The 21,749-nt window shown below is 40.1% G+C and overlaps 1 protein-coding gene and 1 pseudogene across 2 annotated transcripts in view; one reads left to right on the plus strand and one right to left on the minus strand.

The window, feature by feature from the left end:
- Positions 1-3,106, minus strand: part of USP9X (ubiquitin specific peptidase 9 X-linked) — a 162,668-nt gene extending 159,562 nt beyond the window's left edge. Inside the window, exon 1 of one of the 2 annotated variants that reach the window (XM_045804058.2) lies at positions 2,936-3,106. The gene's annotated coding sequence lies outside the window, so the exon portion shown is untranslated. The remainder of the gene's footprint in view (positions 1-2,935) is intronic. The other variant, XM_087859872.1, reaches the window with a different exon arrangement.
- The window catches only part of LOC123791199 (small ribosomal subunit protein eS1-like), an 87,254-nt pseudogene that overhangs the window by 19,561 nt on the left and 45,944 nt on the right, over positions 1-21,749 (plus strand).

A 21,749-nucleotide genomic window follows, 5' to 3' on the forward strand; every position in this document is an offset into this window, starting at 1 on the left:
TAGGGCGGGTTAGTATCAGTCGTCATAAAGCCAGTCCCAGATGCCTTGCCTAGGAAGCATATCAGCTGCTTCATCGGGGTGTTCCACTTGGCATTCATGAGAGTTAAGAACAGTCCCCTTTCTAAGGATTAACAAGGCTTAGGGTGGCTTTTACCCAGTCCACCAGCCTGGCTGTTCCCCGGGAATGTCTGGATCACGTAACAGCCATCTGCGACTGTTCCACAGTGATCTGTGGGTCCTGCATCAACCCAAACACGCTCTCCCACCCAGCAGCATTCAGACCAAAGACACCGGCCCCAATCAGTTACTCCCCCCAAATCCGGTCAGTGAAGCTTCCTGGGCAGCTGAGGATACTGACAGACAATAATGAAAACAACTCTTTCACGCTATAGCCCCCTAGTTTCAAAAGTTTCTTGGCTTTGCCCTTCCCCCACAGTGACTTTTACCTTGGGGGGCGGCTTTGAGGCTAATGGCCAAAGCTCAGACTCACTGAAATAGGAGTTTGGACTAGCATCAAAGTCCAAATGAGCGTTGCCTTTTAGTTTAGCTATTACAGATAACAATGACCAAGGGATTGAATATTTCGCCTTTTTCTCATTAGTATGCACTTTCTTATTCCAACTGCCCGGGAGTTGGGTCCATGTTTAGTAACTGAACGCAGCACAGTTGCTGCTCCATCCCTTGGGTGACCAGATGGACACCCACGAATCAACAGGTTCATCCCCACCTTACCTCCCTTCATCCTTTCTCTTCTCAAACCACATGTTTCTGTGAGCCAGGGATGGTCTAGCAAATCCCAACTCACTGACCACCAACTCTTTTGGGTTCCTGAACCCAAATCCAAAGTTGGGGGAAGGGCTTTCCACACAATACCAAGCAATTCATCAGCAGTAAGTCCAAGAATTCAACTCAATTCTGATACCACCTACCCGGAGACAGCATCGGACTGCCCAGGTTAAGAGTTCAGTCCTACAAGACTGTTTCCCTGCCCCCCCCCCCCCGGCCACCCTACATCCACTTCAGATGCCAGTCCCAAGCCCAGGCTGTTACCCGTGCTTCTGACTGACCAGCTATAGATTGGAGGTTCCAACGACCATCTCCTTGGGTTCGATTAATTTGCTAGAGCGGCTGACAGAACTCGGAGAAACATCTTACTTACTAGATCACCGGTTTATTATAAAAGGATACAACCCAGGAACAGCCAGATGGAAAAGATGCACACAAGGTATGGGGAAAGGACAAGGAGCTTCCAAGCCCTCTCCCCGTCTGCCACTATGCCTGAAACTCCACGTGCTGGACTACCTGGAGGCTCTGTGAACCCCGTCCTTTGGGGTTTTATGGAGGCTTCATTACATAGTCATGATTGATTTAATCATTGGCCATTGGTGATTGATTCAACCTCCAGCCCCTCTCCCCTCCCGGGAGGTCAGGGGGTGGGACTGAAAGTTCCAACCCTCTATTCATACTTGGTTCCCCTAGCAACCAGCCCCCAGCCTTAGGTGCAGCCCAAATGTCACTCATTAACATAACAAAAGACACCTTTGTTGCTCTCATCACTTAGGAAATTCCAAGGGTTTCAGGAGCGCTACGCCAAAAAGCAAAGGGAGGCCAAATTTATATTTCTTATTACCAATCAGTGTCACAGCCTGTAAACTGCAACTACCTTTTGGAGGACATATTTTTAACATCTAATGCAAGTTGTAAATATGCATTCTCTCTGACCCAGCATTTCTTCTACTCTGTCTCCACTCTAGAGACACACTCCTAAACAGGTACAAAGATGCAGGGACATGAACATTAATCATAGAACGTGGGTAAGACTGAACATAGGGCAACAGGGAAATAAACAATGGCATATGCTCCTAATAAGGAATATTAGGCAGCAGGTGAAAAGAATGAGATGGGGGGGCGCCCGGGTGTCTCTGACCTTAAGCATCTGACTTCGGCTCAGGTCAGGATCTCAGGATCCTTGGATCGAGCCCTGCGTCCAGCTCCCTGCTCAGCGGGGAGTCTGCTTCTCCCTCTGCCCCTCCCCCTCTCTCAAATAAATAAATAAAAATCTTAAAAAGAAAGAAACGAATGAGGTGGGTCTATGCGTCATTTATCATATGGAATGACATCCTAGACAAATTGTTTAGTGAATAAAGCAAACTGCAAAAAGATACTTATACTGTGCAAAAAAAAAAATTAACCCTACGCATAATGCCCTATATGTTTTAATAAGCATATATATGTAGAAAAGCACGTGTAAACGATAACCGGTAACACTGGCTGCCTCTGGGTAGGAGGGAAGAGAAGGGAATCAGAACCGGGGCTGGTGACTGAGAGGACTTCAGCTTTTTCTTCAGAACTGTCCTTCAAGGACAATTAACGCTTCCGTAATTAGAAATTAATGTTTTATAAAGGGCATCTGGCTGTGTAGCAAAATTGTCGAGCCGCCCCCACCTTCTTTATCACTTTCGTGCACACTGGCGCAACTTTACTTCGCCCGAGGACTTTCTCTTGCCCCTGGAACCCGCTCAGCGACTGAAGCTGGCGTTGCTACCCAAGTGGCGGACCCGAAATGCTGGGGAGTGAGCCCCCGAACGCAGCCCTCAAGCACTGACGGGCGGCAGTCCGCGTACCTCTAATCAGGGACCAGTCAGGAGGTGGAAGGCGCATTAGTTATTTGAACAGACAGGATTTACTATTTTAAAAACGAAACAAACAAGCAAACAAACAAACAAACGTTAACTAGGCATAAAGTCAAGGAGCTAACTCCTGTGGTAAAACGCGAACTCTAAGGTAGCGTAAGGAAAGTCAGAGCAGGAAGCCGGCACCAGCCCCGGGGCTGGGGTACAAAGGGGAGAGAAGGGAATTGTTACAACTTAGACGCTTGGAGGAAGGGCTCCGCGGAACTGGGACCCAGACCCCTGAGGAGAGGGGAGCTACTCACCTCATGCTGGCGTTGCTGATGGGGGTGCGATGAGTCTGGTTCTGTGAATCCTGGAAAACGGCAGACCGGATTCAGCTGTAGACGACGAAAGGCGCTGCTGGGGCGGCGGTGAAGAAATGTTCTGGGGGAATGCTGACAGCAGCAGGAAGCTGACAGGAGGGAACAAGGAAGAACAGAAAGGAGTTGAAGTTGCTACGTCCTCCTCCCGCCTTGCCGTCTCCCTCTATCGCCCCCTATAGGCAGAGTCTAGCAGGAAGCGGCTGGCCAAGCAGAAATGTGCATGGTCGCATCCCATCCCCCTAATCGAAGGTAGAGTCTAGAAGGGTGAGTTTGAAGCTTAATAACTTAACCACGTGAGGAGAAACAGAGAATAGTTTAATGAGTCCCAGTTCATCTGTTACTCAGCTTTTTAAAAAAGATTTTTATTTATTTATTTATTTATTTATTTATTTAACCGAGAGAGAGACACACACAGTGAGAGAGGGAACACAAACCGGAGGAGTGGCAGAGGGAGAAGCAGGCTTCCCGCGGAGCAGGGAGCCCGATGAGGGGAGGCTCGATCCCAGGACCCCTGTGATCATGACCTGAGCCGAAGGCAGACGCCTAACGACTGAGTCACCCAGGCGCCCCTGTCACTCAGCCTTAAGAGTTATTACTACTTTGGCTTTCTTGCTTCATTTATTTCCCTCCGTACTTCCCCCCAGCCCCCGGAGTATTCTAAAGCAAATGACATAATTTCACCCATAAATACTTAAGTGTCTAGTAGGATACAGACTTTAAGAATACAATACCATTATCACACCTAATAAAATTAGCACTAATTCCTTAATATAACCGAATACCTAGTCTGTGTTCAAATTTTCCCTGTTGTCTCAAAAATGGCTTTTTACAGTTGATTTGTTTGAATCAAGACGCAAACAAGGGGGGCGCCTGGGTGGCTCACCCGTTAAGCATCTGCCTTTGGCTCAGGTCGTGATCCCAGAGTCCTGGGATCGAGCCCCACATCGGGCTCCCTGCTCAGCGGGAAGCCTGCTTCTCCCTCTCAAACTCCCCTTGCTTGCGTTCCCTGTCTGTCAAATAAATAAATAAAATCTTAAAAAAAAAAAAAAAAAGACCCAAACAATGTCCAGGTATTGTTTTTGTTAATATAGCTCTCTTAATTCTCTCTTAATCTTGAATCCTTTCTTCCCCCTTCCCCATTCCTGTATATCATTTTAATTCACCAGAGGAACATCATTTGCCCTGTAGAATGTCCCATATTCTCAGTTTGTCTGGTTGAATCCTGTGAGTGTGATTTAACATGTCCTCTGTCCCTTGCATTTTCTGTAAGCGGGTAGTTACATCTGGAGCCATGGCTAGATTAAGCTTCAATATTTTGGCAAGGATATTTCATAGAGAGCTGTGTACTTCCTATTACCTTTCATTGGAAGACACTATGGTCATTTTTTAAAATTGAGGTAAAATTATCAATTGAGGTATACTTTACCTACAATAAAATGCACAAAAACTACGTAAACAGCTTGAGGAATATTTACATATAATGCATCCATGCAACCACCACTCTGATCAAGATATTGAAGCATTTCTATAACCTGGGCTACTCCTTCATAAATGGTGATTTTCCTTTCAGAGCCTGAATTCTTTTTTAATGAAGAACTTTCTCATCCATTCTGAGTGCTCTGAAATACAGTCAGGCAGAATAGGTGTTTAATCTTTTTTCCTCTGTCAATTTTATGATTAACAAGTTGGGTGTCCTAGCAGCCTCCAAAAAGTGACCAATGAGGTTTGTTTTATTTATGTATTTATTTAGATTTTATTTATTTTTTGAGAGAGAGAAAGCACAATCCGGGGAGGGGGGCAGAGGGTGAGGGAGAAACAGACTCCTCACAGAGCCGGGAGCCTGACACGGGGCTCCATCCCAGGACCCCAGGATCACGACCTGAGCCAAAGGCAAGATGCTTAACCGACTGAGCCACCCAGGCACCCCAAGGTTTTATTTTTCAGTATCAGGTTGAACTCATGGAGTTCTAAAATATTTGATGTATAAATATATACACTACTTTGCAATCATGCTTCTTCATGCTTAAAGTGTTCTATCTTGGGCCAGTGAGAACCCCTTAAAAAGTTGGTTCCTTAATCCTTTAATACAACCCTTGTAGTCCTTAATTTCTAGTTAGGATATTCCAGGTTCATCTTTTATACTTCCAGCCTCAGGATTGAAGTTAGTTCTTTCCCTAAGGAGCTCTGCGTTTGTTCGTTTTAAATTATATTTAGTCACCATAATCTGGATGCTGGGTATTTATTGCTATTATGTTGTCATTTCTTTTAGGTCTTTTCAGTGCACCAAGCTAGGAAAGACATATTTCTTAAAAAACGAAAAGTAAACTATAAATTCATACTGCTATTTCCAATCCAAATGAAAGATTAAAGGATTTTTACTTAATTTCTTTGATTCTGTATTTGTATTTCTTTTCTCTCATGTATAAAAGCTTGGTTCTTAATGACATTAACATAATGACTTATTCGCTTGATTCTACTATATAGAGGAGCGTCAGGGTAACAATATCAATGTTATTGCTGACAGTTAGACCATTGAATGCCATTTCAGATTTATTTGCAGTTCTTATTGTCCTTAGGATCTAGCTCACTAGGGATATACTGTAAAAATACTGTGTTTGCAAGTCACTTGGAATAATTATTCTCTGTGTAGTTTTGCCACTAACTTGATATGTACTTGGGTTCATTTGTTTCCATTGGTCTTCAGTTTGTAAGAATGATATTCAGGTTTTTTTAAATTATTTTAAGCAATTTTATGGTTCCAACATGTATTAGTTGCTGCCTAGCAAATTAAATCAAACTTAAAATAACAAGTATTTATTATCTCACAGTTTCTGAGTGTCAGAAATCTGGAATGGCTTAGCTGGGTGGTTCTAGTTCAGGGTCTCTCATGAAATACAGTCAAGATGTCAGCTAGGGCTGCAGTCATCTCAAGGTTTAACTGGGACTGGACATCTGCTTCCAAGATGGTTCACCCACGTGACTGTTGGCAGACCTCAGATCCTCACCATGTGCGACTGCTCAACCAGGCAACTGGCTTCCCCCAAAACAAGTGATCCAAGAGAAAGAAAGAATAAAACAGAAGCCGCATTGTCCTTTAGAGTCTAATCTTGGAAGTTACGTACTATCACTTCTGCCAAATTCTACTGGTCACAGACCAACCCTACTACGATGTCAAGAGAACTTCACAAGGATGTAAATACCAGGAGGTAGGAATCTATGGGGGCCATGTTTTTACTCAAAAAAAAATAAATAAATAAAATAAAAATAAAAATAAATAAAACAAGATATATTCAGAGAGGTCTAGCTGCCATCTTTGTGCTTTCCACATTCGCTGCCTTCTCCTTTAGGAAACCACTTTTATTAGTCCTTGCTTTATCTTTCCATTGTTTTTCTTTTGGAAAGTATCAGAAAATATGTACCTATATTTATATTCCCAAAATATATTCCCTACCCTACAACTTTTCTGCACCTTGCTTTCTTTTGCTTAACACCATATTCTACAGATCACCTAAAAGCAACACACAGAGATCTTCCTCACTCCATTTAACAGATTCCGTAAACTTTATTATATAGATATACTATAGTTTAAATAACATTTTAATGGCTTCATTAATTATTAATTCTCCAATTTTTGGATTGCTAAGTTGTTTATCATTTTCATCATTATAAATAATGCTGCAACAAATATCTTTGTGTATACAGGTTTCTCTGGATGTAGGATTTTTTTTTTTTGAAGACTTCTTTATTTTTTTATTTTTATTTTTTTTTAAAGATTTTATTTCTTTATTTGACAGAGATAGAGACAGCCAGCGAGAGAGGGAACACAAGCAGCGGGACTGGGAGAGGAAGAAGCAGGCTCACAGCGGAGGAGCCTGATGTGGGGCTCCATCCTATAACGCCGGGATCACGCCCTGAGCTGAAGGCAGACGCTTAACGACTGAGCCACCCAGGCGCCCCTGAAGACTTCTTTATTTTTTAAAGAGAAAGAGAGGATGGGAGGGGCAGAGGGAGAGAGAGAGAGAGTCCCAAGCAGACTCCATGCTGAGCATGGAGCCTAATGCAGGGCTCAATCCCATGACCCTGAGATCATGACCTGAGCCAAAACCAAGAGTCATGCTCAACAGACTGTACCACCCAGGCGCCCTTGGCTGTAGGATTATTATCTTAAACTACTAGACTCACATATTTATGAAGTCAAAGTTATGAATAATTTTTATGCTCTGTTTATGTACTGCTAAATTGGTTCACAGAAGAGCTATGCTGCATTACATTTCTACCTAGTGGGTATAGGGTTCATTTTCTCTGTATCCTTATCCGAATTGGGTAGTCTAATTCTTTTCAATCTTTGCTTTTTTGACAGATATACTTAAGTATATTCTTGTAGTGGCCACGTATTTTCACATAATGCTTTAGTACTAAGTTAGTTTACTTTATTAGTCTGTATTTCAAAGACAACTCTTACTAATTTAGAAGCTATATCCAATATCATTTTTGACTATTTAAATTTATTTTTCTACATCTTTAACCTGAAGTGCATGTGGGCTTATAGGATATTTTTCTGAGCTAGTAAATATTTAGTACTTACATGCAAGACAAATAATGTGTGCAAAAATTATAAAGTGCAATAATGATTACACAAGTCATAAAAAATGCAGTAAAAATTATCCCAGCAATTTTTAGTACAATATATTCATATATTTAGAGACAATAAACTATTCAAGTCATTTTGTTGGATTTGTAGCACTATGGTTTTATTTTCGCTATAAAAATAGCTGTTAACCCTTTTTCACTAAGAAAATATCTACTGAAGTAAGAGATCTATTATTCATGAACTACATATTCAGTAAATGTTTTTAAAACAGCCCTGCCATGTTTCTCATTAAGATAGCTATGGCATATGTTTCTAAGTTCATATGTCATCATTCTTCATTGGATTAATTAGCAAAATGATTTTTTTCTCCTTTTACCTTTCTGAGTGATATTTTAAAAATATTTTTGTCATTTTTACAGAGTACAATTTATAGGTCATAAATATATTCATGTTACAAGGTACACTTGCGTAGCTCTTCTGCTGCTGCTGTGAATACTAATTATGAATATATATTTAGGTATTCATAACACGTAGCCATTTTCCTGAAATGTAACCAGACTCAGCGGCAGAGCCCTCCAGGGGGTGGGGTGGGGGTGGGGGTCGCTAACACCAAGACCACCTGCAAATTATCACTCTCATTGTTATCAATAAACAATTCTGGCAAACTGGGTTGAAATGCCCTGAAATTCTTCCCGGCAGGCAGCGTTAAATGGAAACATTGTTAATCAGTACGTTTCATGCCTTGACCAGCAAAACAACTCAGGCCTGATGGAATTAACCCCCACAGCGCAATAGCCAAACACTGATTACATCTCAATACTTTGTGAAAAACCCAAAGGGTCCAAAGCAGGGTTTTTGGACCACAATGAAAAATCAGCAAATATGGACAATAAAAATCAATAGAACATGCAAACTAAGACGAGGTGCTTTTTAAAAATATAAAACTGACGCAAACTAATGAGAATGTTAATATCCAGTGTCAGGAAGGATAGGCCTCTTCATTCACTGCTGAGGGAAGACAAAGTTGTAAAGGTACAATGGCCTTTTGAAAGACTTGGAGGCCTTTCAAAGGTACACCTTGGTAATCTGCATCAAGATTCTTTAAAAGTACATTCCCTCCTTTGAGCAATTACGTATGTTGCATTTCATTCTGAAGAGATAATTGAGGATATGGGCAGAGAAAAATTGCAAGGATGTTTATTGCAGCACAATGAATAATAGCAAAAAGCTGGGAACAACCAAATGTCTAGCAAAACAGAGACTTTCAGTAAGTTATATCCATGTGCAGTTATTCAAAATAACTTTGTAGAGGTCTATTTGTGGCAGGCTCCGTTAAGTGCCTGCTGAAAATCCTTTCCCCTTTGCCTCTATGCTAACAGAACCCAGAGACTGTTCAGGGCAGCAACATTCACTGCTCCAAGCACGAAATCGTGACAATCCTGTTTCCACTTTCCCAGCTTCCCCTGCACCTAGGGATGGACTTGTGATCCAGCTCTGGCCAATTAATTTTCAGGGCAAGTCTTCTGGGGACTTCTGAGAACGTTTTTGCTTTCCAGATAAAAAGGAGAGATACTGTTGATGCCAGCAATTATCTGCTGCAGACCTTTTGTTAAGCGAGACAGACTCCTATTTATTAAGCAAGGGTCTGCTACTCAGAGTCAAAACTGTCCCTAACTCTGGTGGATTCTGTGATGTGCTGCTCAGATACCCTTCAGGACGGCCGGCTGTTGGGAACACCACAAGCTGACAGCCCTCATCTGGCAGCCACCTCCAGGAATTGTATTCCGTTGAAGTCAGCTGCCTTAGCCAGTGTCAGATCCGCCTCGCTGGAGGCAGCCACATCCAACAACACGGGGGTCTAAGGGCCAAGTCTCTTCAATTTGGGATTTACGAGGCCCTCTAAACTATGAAGTTGGACCCCTGGTTGCCTCTGCGCCATTGCTCTCCCCTCTAATCCTGCTTCGTTCCCTTCCCCCATACATGCTGATCCTGAAAGCCTTACCTAATAAACTTCCTGTACCCAAATCTTTATCTGAGTCTGTTTCCTGGGAAACCCCACCCACAACACTACTGATACATTTATTCACATGAAAATATGTTGAAAATATATTGCTAAACGACAGAACAATAGGTTATAAAGCAGTACCCATGATGTCGGCCTGTTTTCTGACTACACAAATTAAATACCTGCAGAGAAAAAACATCTGGAAAACTTTTTAGGACATAATGTAAGAGAATGATCTTTATGCTCTTGTGATAGTGGGAAATTTCTCAAGTAAGATGAGAAAAGCGCAAACGATAAAGAAAGGCTTACACATTTGAATACACTAAAACTAAGACCTAACGTTAATCAAAAGACATACAGGAAAAAGTGAAACTGTAAGCCACAAACAAGGAGACATTATATTTTTTTCTTCCAAATTTTTATTTAAATTCTAGTTAGTGGGACACCTGGGTAGCTCAGCCTTCAGCTCAGGTCATGATCTGTGGGTCCTGGGATGGAGCCCCTTGTCGGGTTCCCTGCTCAGCAGGGAGCCTGCTTCTCCCTCTCCCTCTGCTGCTCCCCCCTGCTCATGCTCTCTCTCTCTCTCTCTCAAAAAAATAAATAAAATCTTAAAAAAAAAAAAAAAGTAACTCAAAAGCAGCCACAGACAAAATGTAAGCGGATGAGTGTGAAGATGTTCCAATAAAACTTTAAAAAAGTAAATTTAAATAAATAAATAAATTCTAGTTAGTTAACATAGAGACAATATTTTTATATTTTCAACATGATATCTGACAAAGGATTGTATCCAGAATACACAAAGAATCAATTAGAAAAAGTCAAATCCAATAGAAAAGAGGGCAAAAATAAGAAGAAAAAAAAAAGGGGTGCCTGGGTGGCACAGTGGTTAAGCGTCTGCCTTTGGCTCAGGGCGTGATCCCGGCGTCATGGGATCGAGCCCCATATCAGGCTCCTCCGCTAGGAGCCTGCTTCTTCCTCTCCCACTCCCCCTGCTTGTGTTCCCTCTCTCACTGGCTGTCTCTGTCTCTGTCAAATAAATAAATAAAATCTTAAAAAAAAAAAGAAGAAAAAAAAAGACATACAATTCCATCACTCATGAAAGTTTCCTCATGTTCTTTCCTCGTCATTACCCAACCCCATCTGCCAGAGGCAACCACTATTCTTACTTTTTCCATTGTAGATTAGTTTTCATTCATTCGAGAATATCATATAGTTTAATCTTTTTTTTTTCTAGAGAAGGAGGTGGGGGGAGGGACAGAGGAGGAGAGAGAGAGAGAGAGAGAGAGAGCATCTTAAGCAGGCTCCATGCCTAGCACAGAGCCCGAGGCTCAGCTGGATCTCACGGCCCTGAGATCGTGACCTGAGCCGCAATCAAGAGTCAGATGCTTAACTGACTGAGCCACCCAGGCGCCCCTTAGGTATTTTTTTTTTTAGAATATCATATAAATGAAATGATACGGTATGTACTCTTTTGCGTAAGGCTTCTTTCACTCGGCGTTCCGTTTTTAAGATTCCTCATGCTGCTGCATGTATCAGTAGCTCATTCTTTCTGAGTAGTATTTCATTGCATGAATACACAAGATTTTGTTTAACCGTTCCCCTATTGATAGACACCTGGGATCATCAATTGTCCTATTGATATTTCCTCATCTTGGCTATTATAATAAATGTGGTATGAAGATTCATGTAAAAGTCTTTGTGTAAATATGTTTTCATTTCTTGGGGGTAAATAGGAATGGAATTGCTGGGTTACAGGGCAGTAAATGCTTAGTTTTATAAGAAACTGCCACATCTTTTTCTAAAGTTGTTATAGTTTTACAGTCTCACCAATAAGGTTTTTGTTTTGTTTTGTTTTTAAGATTTTATTTATTTATTTGACAGAGAGAGAGAGACAGCCAGGGAGAGAGGGAACACAGGCAGGGGGAATGGGAGAGGAAGAAGCAGGCTCCCAGCAGAGAAGCCTGATGCGGGGCTCGATCCCAGAACGCCAGGATCACGCCCTGAGCCGAAGGCAGACGCTTAACGACTGAGCCACCCAGGTGCCCCTCACCAACAAGGTTTGAGAGTTCTAGTTAGTTATTCTATATCTTCATCAACCTTTGGGTTGTCAGTCATTTACATTTAGCCTTTTTTTTTAAATTAAATTAAATTAATTAATTGTTTTTAAAGATTTTATTTATTTGAGAGAGAGAGTAAGTGAGAGAGAGAGCATGAGCAGAGGCAGAGGGAGAAACAGACTCCCCTGCTGAGCAGGGAGCCCGATGCAGGGCTCGATCCCAGGACCCTGGGATCATGACCTGAGCTGAAGGCAGAGGCTTAACTGACTGACCCCCCCCACCAGGCGCCCTAATTTTATTTTATTTTTTTAAGTAAGCTCCACACCCAGTGTGGGGCTCAAAGTCACAACCCCAAGATCAAGAGTCTTACTCTCCACCAACTGAGCCAGCCTGGCACCCTAAATTTAGCCATTCTAAAAGATGTATAGTGCTATTGATGAGGAGAACAAAGGCAAGAGAAATGTAGCAAAAATTAAATCTTATAACTTGCAGCCCACAGATAAATCCTTGAGAAGTACAGACTGTGATGTTTCTCAAGGAACTCACGGCTATCTTAATGTTGCTGTTTTATTAGAGGCTAAAAGCAACATTATCTTAACAACTGCTAGCCCACCAGGATCTTGGAGACCTTGCTTTTAACACGCACAAATTCCTTAGAGATTTATGTTATCCCTAACCCCCACTAACTAAAAAGCATATAATCAGTCATTCCTCACAATCCCAGTGCAGCTCTTTCTGCTCTCGGGTCCTGTCCCTGCTCGCGCGATAATAAAAGCACCTTTTGCATAGAAAACATCAAGAATTCTTTCTTGGCCGTTTGCTCGGTGGCCCCTCATCAGTATTTCATTGTGGAATTAATTTTTATTTCTCTAACGACTAATGATCCTGATCACTTTTTCATGTGATAATTGGCTATTTATTTTCTTTTGAGAAATACCTTTTCAAAGCTGTTGCCTGTTTTAAGTTGGGTTCTTTGTCTTTTTACTACTGAATTATAGACTTATTTATATTTCTTCCATAGCAGTCCTTTGTCAGATATACGTTTTTCTGAATGTTTTTTTTCCCAGTCTGTATATTGTCTTTGGATATTTTTAGTGGTGTTTTGATGAGCAGAGTTTTTACTTTTGATGAAATCTAATTTATCAATGTTTTCTTTTATGAAACTGCTTTCTGGGACCTGCTAAGCCAACTTTACCTATCTCAAATCATGAAAATATTCTTCTTCTTCTTTTTTTTTTTTAAGATTTTATTTATTTATTCGACAGAGATAGAGACAGCCAGCGAGAGAGGGAACACAAGCAGGGGGAGTGGGAGAGGAAGAAGCAGGCTCCTAGCGGAGGAGCCTGATGTGGGGCTCGATCCCATAACGCCGGGATCACGCCCTGAGCCAAAGGCAGACGCTTAACCACTGTGCCACCCAGGCGCCCCATGAAAATATTCTTCTAAAGTTTCCTTTAAAAATTTATAGTTTACCACTTATATTCAGGTGTATGATTCATCTCAGATTAATTTTTGTATGGCGTGAAGTAGAGCTTAACGTTACTATGCATCATTTACTTCATAAACTTTTTGTTCCTTATTGGATTGCTTTGGTGTTTTCGTAAAATATCAAATGACTATATAAGTTTGGGTCTATTTTCTAGCTCTCTATGCCATTAATTTACATGCCATACTCTCTTGATTAGGGTGGCTTTACAATTAGCCTTGAAGCCAGGTAGTGCAAGTTCTCAAATTTTGTTCTTTTTATAATTCTTTGGGTAGTCTAGGTCCTTTATATTTCCATAACTTTGGAACTAGATTTTCAATATCTACCAAAAAAACTGCAGGTATTTGGATAAAGATTGCATTGAATCTACAGATCAGTGTAGGTAGAATTGACAGATTAACAATATCGAGTCTTCCAATTCATGGACATGGTCTATTTCCCCCATCTATTTAGTTTTTCTTTAATGTCTCTCAAAAATGTTTTCGGGGCACCAGGCTGGTACAGTCAGTAAAGCATGCAATTCTTGATCTTGGGGTGGTGAGTTTAAGCCCCACGTTGAGCATAGAGCCTACTTAAAAAAAAATTTTTTTTTTTAAATGTTTTCTAGTGTAGAGGTCTCGCACATGTTAAATTTATTCCTAAGCATTTTGTGTTTTTTGATGTTATTATACATGAAATTCATTTAAAATTTTATTTTCTTATCATTTGCTAATAACATATAAAAATATAATTGAGTTTTCAAAATTAACTTTGTATTCTGTGACTTTGAAAAATTAGGTTGTAGTTGTGTGTATTCCTTAAGGTTTTCTATGTAAATAATTGTGTCATCTGCAAAAAGATACTTTTACTGTTTCCTTTCTGGTCTGTATGCTTTTAAATTTTCTTGCCTTGGCTGCACTGAGTCAGGCTTCCAGGACACTGTTAAATAGCAGTGGAGACAATGGCATTTTTACCTTGTTCCTGCTTTTAAGGAGAAAACGTTCATTATTTCACCATTAAGTATAATGTTAGTGTAGAATTTTTTGGTAGGTACCCTTTGTGATTTTGGAGGAGGAAAAAAATTCACTTGAGGACGTAGTAATAAAACTGTCCAAAATTAAACACACAGAGAACAAGGACTTTTTAAAAAGTAAAAGAGCACCAGAGAGCTGTTTGACAACTTCAAGTGTTCTAGTATATGGTAATTAGAGCCCCTGAAAGGGGAGGGGGGGGACAAAAAATTTGAAGAAATAATGGACAAAACATTCTAAACTTCATGAAAATTATAAACCCACAGATCCTAGAAACTCAACAAACACAAGTAACAACAACGACAAAAAACATTAGAATTCTATACTTGGGAAAATATCTTTTGTAAAGTAAAGCAATATGAAGTCATTTTCAAACATACAAAAGTTGAAAGAATTCATCACTAGCACACGTGCACTACCAGAAATGTTAAAGGAGATCCTTCAGGCAGAAGAAAAGTGATACCAGATGGAAATCTGGATCTACACAAAGAAATGAAGAGCACCAGAAAAGGTTAACTACATGGGTAAATACATATGATGTTTCGATTATGTACATCTCTTTAAAAGATAATTGATTGGTTAAGCAAAAATAAGCACAATGTATTATGAAGTTCATAACCTATATAAAAGTTAAGGACATGGCAACAATGGCATAAAGACCAAGAGGAGAGGAATGGAAGTATACTATTGTAAGGCTCTTACACTGCAGGTGAAGAGGTATAATACCGCTTACAAGTCATCTGGTAAGTTAAATACGTGTACTATAAACCCTAAGACAATCATTAAAATTTAAAAACAATCTGTAGTTATTTTCTATTGTTGCATAATAAGTTACCATAAATTTGGCAGCTTAAAACAACACCCATTTATTAGCTAATAGTCCTATAAGTCAGAAGTCAGACGCAGCATAGCTAGGTTCTCTGCTCAGGGTGTCACAAGCTGAAATCAAGTTGTTGGCCACACAAAGTTCTTGTGTGGCAGTTCTGGGGAGAAGCCTACTTCCAAGTTAATTCTTGTTATTGACAGACTTCAGTTCTTTGTGTTTGTTGAACTGAGGTCTACATTTCCTTAGCCACTGGGGGCCACTCTCAGTTCCTAGAGGCCACTTATGTTTCTTGACACATGGCTTCCTCCATCTTTACGGCAGCAACAACACAATCAATCCTTCTTATGCTTTGAATCTTTGACTTTTTCTTCTGCTATTAACCAACAAGGTGATAAGATGGAATCATACAAAATATTCGATTATGAACAACAACAAACAAAAAGGAGAAAAATGGGAAAAAGGGAACAAAGAGCAGATGGGTCAGATAGAAACAAATAACAAGATGATGGACTCAAACCTAGTCATATAAAAATTACATTATATGTAAATGGTTTAAACACCTCAATTAAAAGACAACTATATGCTGCCTATAAGAAATTCAAGTACTCAGGAAGGTCTTGCCTCAGTAATGGGGAATAATTAGCACTAAACTGATCATTACTCCAGACCCACCTAACAAATCATGAGAGCAAGACCCAAAAGGATTAAACTATTTTTAAGAGGCTAAACTGCATCCCAGAAAAAGCTTAAGAATATTTATGGGAACACAAAAATATCTAGCAACTCACAAGGTAAAATTCACAATGTCTGGCAGCCAATCAAAGATTACCAGGCATGCGAAGAGGCAAGAAAATGACCTCTGGTGAGGCAAAGATGTCTTAGATATAACACCAAAAGTATAATCCTTCCTTAAATGATAAACTGGACTTCATGAAAATTAAAAACCTTTGTCCTTTTAAAGACATAAGAGAATGTCAGGGCACCTGGCTGGCTCAGTTGGAGGAGTATGCAACTCTTGATTTTGGGGTCGTGGGTTCAAGCCCCATGTTGGGTGTAGAGATTGCTTAAATCAAACAAACAAACAAATAAACCAAAAGACACGAGAATGAAAAAACAAGCCATAGGCTCAGAAAAAATATTTATAAAGCATACATATTTAGGGATTCCTGACTGGCTCAGTTGGTGGAGAATGTGATTCTTGATCTTGGGGTTATGGGTTCAAGACCCACATTGGATGTAGAGATTACCTAAAAAAATTAATTAAAAAAAAATACATGGGGGGGCGTCTGGGTGGCACAGCAGTTAAGCGTCTGCCTTCGGTTCAGGGCGTGATCCCGGCGTTATGGGATCGAACCCCACATCAGGCTCCTCTGCTATGAGCCTGCTTCTTCCTCTCCCACTCCCCCTGCTTGTGTTCCCTCTCTCGCTGGCTGTCTCTATCTCTGTCGAATAAATAAATAAAATCTTTAAAAAAAAAAATACATGGGGCATCTGGGTGGTTCAGTCGGTTAAGCATCTGACTCTTGGTTTCAGCAAAGGTCATGATATCATGGGTTGTGAGATTAAGCCCTGCATTGGGCTCCACACTCAATGTGGAGTCTGCTTGAGATTCTCTCTCCCTCTGCCCCTCTCCCCACTTGCATGCACTCCCTCTCTCTCTCCAAAATAAATAAACAAAAAATCTTGAGAGAAATTTTTTAAAATACACATTTAAATTTTAAAAATTGTGACAAAATTCATATATCATAAAATGTACCATATTAACCATTTTTCTTTTTTTAGTTATATTTTTTAAATTTTTTACACCTTAACCATTTTTAAATGTACACTTAATTTATTTTAGTTTTTTTAGATCTTATTTGTACAGTGTACAGTTTAATAGTGTTAAATACATTCATTTAGTTGTACAACCAGCCTCTGGAACTCTTTTCATCTTGCAAAACTGAAACTATACTCATTAAACAATCCACTCTCCCCTCCCCCTAGCCCCTAGTAATCACCATTCTACTTTCTGTCTCTGTGAATTTAACCACTCTAGGTACTTCATACAAGTGGAATCATACAGTATATGTCTTTTTGTGACTAGCTTATTTCACTCAGCATGTCCTCAAGATTCATCCATGTTGTAGCACATGTCAGTATTTCCTCCCTTTTTAAGGCTGAATAATATTCTATTGTATGGATGTACCACATTTTATGTATCATGTATCCACCAAAAGAGATGGGTTGCTTCCATCTTTTGGTGATTGTGAATCATACTATGAACATATATGAACATAGATGTATAAATATCTCTTTGAGTTCCTCCTTTCAGTTGGTTTTTTTTTTTTTTGAGTCTACATCCAGAAGTAGAATTACTGGATTATATGATAATTCTATTTTTAATTACAAAACATATATTTTATAAGGGATTTGTACCTAAGATATATTTAAAAAACTCTCAAGACTCAATAATAAGAAAAAAAGCAACCCAGTAAAATTTGAGAAAATGATCTGAACAGACACTTCACCAAAAAAAATATGCGGTTGGCAAAAAAAGCACTTGAAAAGATGCTCAATATCATTACTATCATTAGGGCGATGCAAATTAAACCATGAGATACCACTATATACCCATTAGAATTGGAAAAATTAAAAGAAAGGGGGGGTAATCAGAAGGGGGAATGAAACATGAGAGACTATGGACTATGAGAAACAAACTGAGGACTTCAGAGGGGAGGGGGGTGGGGGAATGGGATAGGCTGGTGATGGGTAGTAAGGAGGGCACGTATTGCATGGTGCACTGGGTGTTATACACAACTAATGAATCATCGAGCCTTACATCGGAAACCGGGGATGTACTGTATGGTGACTAACATAATATAATAAAAAATCATTAAAATAAAAAAAAAAGAATTTGCATTTAAAACTTGTTACTATTTTAAGAGCATAAAAAAAAAAAGAATTGGAAAAATTAAAAAGACTGACTATACCAAGTATTGGCAAGGATGCAGAGGAATAGAACTCTCATACATTGCTGGTGGAAATGTGAAACGGTACAAGCACTTTGTAGAATATTTGGTGGTTTCATAAAAGTTAAACTTACGCCTACCTTATGATCTGACTACTCTACTCCTAGGTATTTACCCAAGAGAAAAGAAAGGGTACATCCATACAAAGACCTATATAAGAACGTTCATAACAGCTTTATTTGTAATAACCAAAAATTGGAAACAACCCAGATGTTCTTCAACATGTGAACAGATAAAAAATTGTGGTGTATCCATACAATGGACTACAACTCAAAACAAAGGGGATAAATTATTGATACATGCAACAACATGGATAAATTGCAAACTAATCATGCTGTGTGAAAGAAGTCAGAAAATAATGAGTATATACTGAATGATTCCATTTATATAAAATTCTAAAAAATACAAAATAACCTATAACGACTGAAAGCAGATCAGCAGTTGCCGGGGGCTGGGGTGGTGTGGGAAGGGGCTGGAGGAATTACAAAGGAGCAGCAGGAAAATTTGAGCATGATAGATATGTTCACCATATTGATTGTGGTAATGATTTCATGGAGATATCTATATCTACATATAGATAATATATAGTTTTATATTAACTATATCTATATCTATATAGATATCTATATCTATATATAGATAATATATAGTTAATATAAAACTATATATTACATGTAAAACTATATATATTTTTCAAATTGTGCATTTTAAATATGCGCAGATTTTTGTATATCAATTATACTTCATTAAAAACTTGCAAAGAAACACCCAGACTTGGATGGTGCCTGGGTAGCTCAGATGGTTAAGTGTCTGACTCTTGATTTTAGCTCAGGTCATGGTCTCAGGGTCGTGGGATCGAGCCCCTTATGGGGCTCTACACTCAGGGGAGTCTGTTCGGGATTCTTTCTCTCCTTCTTCTTCTGGCCCCTTTCCCCCATGCACACTCAATCTCTCTCCCTCCCTCCCTCTCTCTCAAAATAAATAAATAAATCCTTAAAAAAAAAAAAAAAGAAAAGAAAGAAAGAAACCCTCCAGACTTGGGTTCTTCACCTTCCCCTACCCCAAAACAATGGATCTGTGTTGTCTGACATCATCTTGACAGCAGGGAGACAGAAAAATTTTGGCAGGGGCTTACCTTTTCAAGATTTCTTTAAATCCAGTAATTCATTTTCTAAGACTGTTCCCCATTCATATGTGGATTTTCTTATCATAGAAAAAGACCACCAAACCCAAATATAGAGCAATGGAGCAATAATTTCCTGGCTGTGGCTAAATATCAACAAGGAACCTTTGGAGGGGGGCGCCTGGGTGGCTCAGTTGTTAAGTGTCTGCCTTTGGCTCAGGGTGTGATCCCAGAGTCCTGGGATCAAGCCCCGCATCGGGCTCCTCTGCTGGGAGCCTGCTTCTTCCTCTCCCACTCCCCCTGCTTGTGTTCCCTCTCTCGCTGGCTGTCTCTCTCTCTGTCAAATAAATAAATAAAAATCTTTAAAAAAAAAAAAGGAACCTTTGGGGGGAACCTGGGTGGCCCAGCTCAAGTCATGATCTCATGGTCTCTGCACTCAGCAGAGAATCTACTTATCCTCTCTGTCTCTCTCTCAAATAAATAAATAAATAAAAATAAAAAAACTTAAAAAAAAAAAAAAGAACCTTTGGGACTTCCACTTCCAGGAAGATAGAGTAAATGTACTTATCCCTAGATTTCCATATGTAAAATAAGCCTAAGAAGACTGAAAGGTGGAGAGAAAACATCAGACCAATGAGGGACCTCAGGACCAAGCAACAGCATGGTGGTAAATTACCAGAGTTGTCCTTGTGTCTCACATCTCAACCACTGGGTGCTGGAGAAGTCAGCAACCCAGAAACATCGACGGGCGTAGACAACAACAACAATTAACAACAACAAGAAAACAGACCCAAGAAAAGCCTGCTCTTTCTAGCCAAAAGACCAGGAAAAGGACAGCCTAGCAAGACAGAGAAATTTTAATCAATAATTGCTTTACTCTGGCCAAACACCCCCAGGGGAAAAAAATGTGGTCCCAGTCTGCCAGCAAAGTCCAAGTGGGAAACCTAGATTTCCACCCTTGCCAGACTCTCAGGAGGTGCCCCAAATCACCCCTTCCCGACCCAGGTGGTATCAGAAGGCTGAGTGGGAAGGCAGGCACTTACTATCCCTGCTAGACAGTAACAAGCCCCCCACTGGTTGGTGCCAGTAGAAACAACACAGGAGTCTGGGCTTCCACTCCTCCGACCAGGCAGTAGCAAGGTGGCCCTCCTCTTCTTTCTGGAGTGGAGGATTAGGCTTTTCACCACCGCTCAGTGCTTACAGAGCCACCCTCTCACTCCCCACTCCAGAGCGAAGGCAGCAACGAAGCACCTCCCAGCCAGGGTAGGCCTAGCAGGGAGCCTGAGCTCCCACTACTGCCCAACAGTAACAAGGAACACCCCCCCCCCACGCCTGTCAACAAAGGCCGAGAAGAGAACGTGGACTTTCACCCCCATCTGGCAGCAGCGAGGCAGTGTCCTCACTTACTGATTGTCTGCTAAATCACAAGATTTAAGTAACATTTGGAATCTTCAAACATCATGCCCCAAATGTCCTGGTTCTAATCAAAAACCCGTTGTCAAATCAAGAACCAGGGAGATCTCGGTTTGAATGAGAAAAGACAATTAACCAAGGTGACAGAAGTGTTAGAATGAGCTGACAAGGATTTAAAGCAGCTGTCCTAAGAATGCTTCGGTGAATAATTACAAATATGCTTGGAAGAAATGAGAAAAAAAAAGTCTCAGCAAAGAAATGCAAAATATAAGCAAGAACTAAATGGAAATTTTAGAACTAGAAATTGCAATAAGTGAAAAAAAAAAAAAACTCAATGCATAGACTCAACAGCAGAATATGGAAGACAGAGGAAAGAATCAGAGATTTTGAGGCTAGAATAGAGAATCCCCAATCTGAACAACAGACAGAAAACACACTGAAAAATAAAATGAGCAGAACTTGAAGGACATGTAAGACTCTAACATAAAATGAATATTTGGATCACAGGAGTCCCGGAAGGAGAGGAGTAAGAAGGTGAGTTGAAATAGTGGCTAAAAATTTCCAAAATTTGGCAAAAGACATGAACATACAGATTGCAGGAGCTGAGCAAACCCCCAAACAGGATAAATTTAAAGAAATCCATGCGAAGGCATATCATAGTCAAACTTCTAAATATTAGAACAAAGAAAAAAATCTTGAGAAAAGCCAGAGAAATAATAGTACCTGTAGGGGAAAGACAATTAGAATAATAGCGGATTTTGGGGGACGCCTGGGTGGCTCAGTCGGTTAAGCATCTGCCTTCATCTCAGGTTGTGATTCCAGGGTCCTGGGATAGAGTCCCCTGGGGAGCCTGCTCCTTCCTCCCGCTTGTGCTCTCTCTCGCTCTCTCTCAAATAAATAAATAAAATCTTTAAAAAAAATAATAGCAGATATTTTCTCATCAGAAACTGGGGAGGCCAGAAAAAAGTGGCACATTTTTCAAGTGCTGAAAGCAAAGAGCTTTCAACACAGAATTGTACAGCTAGCAAAAACATCCTTCAGGAATGAAGGGGAAATCAAGACATTTTCTGATGACAAAAAACTATGAGAATTTGTTGCCAGCAGGCCTTCTGAATGGCTAAAGGAAGTTCTCTAAATAGAAAGAAAACTATAAAAGAAGAAATCTTGGCCCATCAGAGAGGAAGAAAAAAATGACAGAGCAAATACATGTTTTATGGTTGAAACAAAATTCT

Source organism: Ursus americanus, chromosome X (assembly GCF_024610735.1).
Source record: "Ursus americanus isolate L20-20 chromosome X, mUrsAme1.1.p, whole genome shotgun sequence".
Taxonomy (NCBI): Eukaryota; Metazoa; Chordata; class Mammalia; order Carnivora; family Ursidae; genus Ursus; species Ursus americanus.